This window comes from Solea senegalensis, linkage group LG9, assembly GCF_019176455.1.
Source record: "Solea senegalensis isolate Sse05_10M linkage group LG9, IFAPA_SoseM_1, whole genome shotgun sequence".
NCBI classification, from domain to species: Eukaryota; Metazoa; Chordata; class Actinopteri; order Pleuronectiformes; family Soleidae; genus Solea; species Solea senegalensis.
Window position 1 is genome coordinate 25,256,340 of NC_058029.1, and position 4,853 is coordinate 25,261,192.

At 43.7% G+C, this 4,853-nt stretch overlaps 1 protein-coding gene across 2 annotated transcripts in view; it reads left to right on the top strand.

Annotated features, from left to right (window-relative positions):
- Positions 1-271: 271 nt before the first annotated feature.
- The window catches only part of fam110d (family with sequence similarity 110 member D), a 21,673-nt gene continuing 17,091 nt past the window's right edge, over positions 272-4,853 (top strand). For both annotated transcript variants that reach the window (XM_044034823.1, XM_044034824.1), the window contains exon 1: positions 272-399. The gene's annotated coding sequence lies outside the window, so the exon portion shown is untranslated. The remainder of the gene's footprint in view (positions 400-4,853) is intronic.

Here is a 4,853-nt window from a genome sequence, read left to right on the forward strand (position 1 = left end):
TCTGAAATTTAAGTCAGTATTTGGAGAGAAATTTTGGAATTCTCTTTCAATCTCAGAATTCACATTTTTTTCCACAGAATTCTGACTTTAATCTCAGAATTCAGACTGTTTTATTCTTTTTACTTTCTTTGAAAAACATGTTTTACAGTCGTTTTTACGGGTCAGTGATGCACCACAGCTCCCCCTGCAGGTCCACTCTGCTCCCTGCAGCTGCGCACGAGTCAGTTTACACAGTCACGCGCTCTCTCTCTCTCTCTCAGTGCCACAGCAGCTCGCGCAGTCACACACTCACACACTCTCACTCTCTCTCTCTGTCTCTGTTCCAAACCTTTACCCGGGTCTAAACATACAAACAACAACACGAGAAACAGATCGGATAATCTGACACGGATTAAGAAGGTGAGTAAATGGGATTATTATCATTACTCGTATTGTTTTATTGATTTGAAGCTACTGTGATCGATGTATAAACTTCACTGTTGTTTCACTGCTGCGCTGCATGAACAGATCAATGATTAACGGGAGATTATGTTAGTACTGCTTTAGAATGATACACATGTGGAAACAGTTACTATAGAATCTGACTTTAATCTGATGAAGACAATATTATGTTATAGTATATATATATATATATATATATATATATATATATATATATATACATAAAATAATTCCCTTTTAAAATTTACAACACACACACACGATTGTTTCAGTTTGAAATCTTTATATTCTGTTTATGATGATGATGACGTCAGTGCTGTAATGTAAACATGTTTTAGAGCAGCAGCAAAGATCGTAGTGTAAACCTGCACGTGGACTCACACAGGTTTAACTCACTAAATCCACGCAGTCAAAGCTGCCTTGTGTGTGTGTGTGTGTGTGTGTTTTCTTGTATTCAATGCCTCGTCAGGATCTTGTCAACACTAGTGGTCCTCATAGAGACCAAAACCGGGTCTTTATATGAGGCAGAATCTCAGTTTAGTCTCAGTTTGAATTGTGGTTATGGTTAACGGTGTGGGTTAGTTATTAACTAGTTATGGTTTAAGTTAGTGATAAAGCTTTGTTTAGGCTGTCCTGTGTGTGTGTGTGTGTGTGAGAGAGAGAGTGAGACAGACTGACCACTGAGCTGTGATTAAAGCAGACCCACTGACCTGAGGATTGCAGGTTTAGCAACTCTTAAAGGGATAGTTGAGGTATTCTGAGGTAGTGTCACTGACAGAGCCCAGCACTGAGGACTAACTGGCTCCTCCTGTGTAAGTCTATGATGTTTTTTCTTACCTAATAGGTTTGTGCACTCTCTCTCCTGTACCAAACCCCATAGAGAAAATCAACAATTTAACATCACAGCACACAGAGTTGTTGATCCCTGCTGCCTCCGTCAGTGTTTTCAAATGTGTTAAGTTTGGGACTTCAGTGCTTGAAATCCTTTGTTTGCTTTAACCCAAGTGAGATATAAAGTGACCACACGAGGCAGCAGTAGACCAGCAGCTCCTATGTTCCCAGCAGCTTAAAACGTTGATTTTCTCAATGGAGTTTGGTGCAGGTGAGTGACTTCAGTTTCCAGTCAGAGAAGGTGATTTAACTGTGACACAAACATGTGTCCATGCCTTCAGGCTGCTTCTCCACACACACAGTCACACACACACACACACACACACACACACACAGAACCTGGACTATCAGTGTAATGCCGCCCTTCTCTAAATATTTACATCTGGATGAAATCAGGAGAAAATGAGGCTCTGGTTTCTAAACATCTAATCAGAGCACAGATGTTATATAATCTTAATTCTCCAACCAATCCGCTGGTTTTTCACTAATAATCACTCACGTTTGGTTTTGGTCTCGGTGGAGACGACGGTGTCACCTGAGAACTCACAAAAGAACAAAAGCCAGGAGGGGGGGCTCATTATGCAACCCACCCTACTTCTGAAGAGCACACATGCCCTCAGGGTCAACTCCACCTTGACCCCACCTCCCCCCAATGTGTGTGTGTGTGTGTGTGTGTGTTGGTTTGATCAGTGAAGCAGTCTAGCAGCATAAACAGTTTAGCAGCAAGACTAAACAGACCACACATGCCTCGTAAACACACTCACCCTCGCATTCATAGGTGAGCGTGTGGTGGTTTTGGCAGAGGGAGACGTGATTCATGTGTTCACTGCACTGATCCATGTATCCATGTGTTCACTGCACTGATTCATGTGTTCACTGCACTGATCCATGTGTTCACTGCACTGATCCATGTGTTCACTGCACTGATCCAAGTGTTTACTGCACTGATCCAAGTGTTACTGTTCACTGCACTGATCCATGTGTTCACTGCACTGATCACTGCACTGATCCAAGTGTTTACTGCACTGATCCAAGTGTTCACTGCACTGATCCATGTGTTCACTGCACACTGTTCACTGCACTGATTCATGTGTTCACTGCACTGATCCATGTGTTCACTGCACTGATCCAAGTGTTTACTGCACTGATCCATGTGTTCACTGTACGACCAGAGAGCGTTAAAGTAACCCACGCAGAAGGTTTGATCCTCAAATGTGACATGTGAGCTGCAGTTGTTTTGGGTGAAAGTGAATCATGAGTTGAGATGAGTTGACAGAATGGTTCAGTCGTTCAGTCACTGAAGTGAAATACCACTGAACGTGGTGATGAACGTACACCAGACTCCTCTGTTCAACACATGAACACATGTTTTTATCTCCAGTTGGACTTTGTTGCTTTGACGTGGCGCTCATGACTCTTCAGTGACGACGCTCTCTGACCAATCAGAGGCTGGCAGTCTGATGATGTCGCATTTTAGTATCAGCTCAGCTGAACCTCGTCAGAGCAGGAAGTAAAAAAAAACACCAACACTGATGGAAAAGCAGGAAAATGAGTCGATTCGAGTCGAGCTGTGTGATGGAAAAGCAGCAACAACAAAATCATCACCCCAGCTTTAAGAGTGATGGTACGCTGGTTTGTTGCATTCTGTTCACACGACAACAGAGTGGTGAATAAAAGTGTCAAAGAAGCTGAAGAGAGCAACAAGCTTCTGTGATGCCACGTCATCATCATCATCATCATCATCAGTGACGGCGCTGGAAGCCACGCAGGGAGGCAACGTTCTAAATGACATTTCATTGATTCATGTTAATGATGTCACACAGCCTCACGTCAACGTCTCCGCCTGAGGAGCTCGTCAAACACAGACGCGTTCCAGCTGGAAGAAGCATGAAATGTCGAGTTTTATGACCATTTCTTCCTCTTCTTCTTCTTCCTTGTGCTGTCATTTCCCAGCAAAGGTGCTCAGAAGGGCAGCGTTTGAACGATTGATGTCGTCCGTGGGAGTTTATGGCGCGTGACTCATTTTAGCTTGGAGGCAAAGAGACGCTTTCAGATGTGAAAGCTCAGCAAAAAACACAACAATAAGACAACAATAAGAAGAAGTTGCGTTCATTTTAATAATGAGAGCCTCGAGGATGATTCCCTGAAGGATCAGAAAAAAAACTGTATACAGAGTTCACTCTTCACCACAAATGAGCAACATGTGGTGCCCGGTCCAGATCTGGCACACAGACGTGCACTAAAGTTCTGGGACAAGTACGGAGTGATGACATCACAATGTATATGCTAATTAGTGCCTTTCCTGTTGGGTTTGGATCATGGTCATAATGTCACTTTGTCTTTTTCTCTGAATCAAACTGAATCAGACTGATGATTCAGAGAAAAAGACAAAGTGACATTATGATCCAAAGACGCTAAAATAAACTGGGACATTTAAAGTTAAATTCTGCTTCTGTCCACACTGTCCCTCAGAAAACACTGAAGTTTGAAAACAATGATAAAATTAGGTCTTTGATTTTCCTCCTGTTTTTCTTTTATTCTTGAATAACTTACGTTCACGTAGAATGTGTCGTCATTGAGTCACTGCTGAAGTGGAAGCTGCAGGATATTTGATATCAGACACGTTCACATTGTGTGTGTGTGTGTGTGTGTCTGTCTGTCTGCGGGTGTGTCTGTGTATCTGTGTGCGTGTCTGTGTGTGTGTGTCTGTCTGTGTGAGAATGTTTGTGTCGTCTGTCTGTCTGTGTGAGAATGTGTGTGTGTGTGTGTCTGTCTGTGTGAGAATGTGTGTGTGTGTTCGTCTGTGTGAGAATGTGTGTGTGTGTGTGTGTCGCGTGTGTGGTTGTTGCCGTTGTGGCGATGTTGTCGTCGTGGTTGTTGTGGTTGTTGTTGAATGTGTGAGCCGTTAAATTAGTTCATTTATTGCTGTCATTAGTTGTTGTTGCTGTTTCGCCGCCGCGTGGGTCGTCGTTGTTGTTGCGTCGGTGTGTGTCGTTGTTGGTTAATCGCTGTTGTTGGTATGGTCGTTGTTGCCGCCATGGCGTCGGCGTTGACGCGTGTTGTTGTCGTGTGGTCTAAGCGTGCGTTGTCAGTCATACGGTCATTGCGTCGCCGCGGTGTTAAGTTGTCATTGTTGTTTATTTATGGTCGGTGTTGTTGGTGGTCATCGTTGTTTATGCTTGTGCGTGTGGTCGCTGTCGTCAAATTCGTTGTTGTTGGTGTGGTCGTTGTTGTTGTCATGGTTGTTGTTGACGTTGTTGTCGTCGTGGTCGTTGTTGACACTGTTATCGTTGTTGTCGCCGTGGTCGTTGTTGACGTTGTTATCGTGGTGGTCGTTGTTGACGTCGTGGTCGGGACGTCGGTCATTCTCTGTGGAACGTCCTCAGCGACAGTTCTCTTCAGGAAGAGTAGTTTGAAAAAGAGGAAGACGATGGCTGACACAATCATCCGTTCATTAACATTCATGTGCAGTCATGGTAAATGGTTTTATTTAAACAGCGCTGTTCTAGTCCTGATGACCA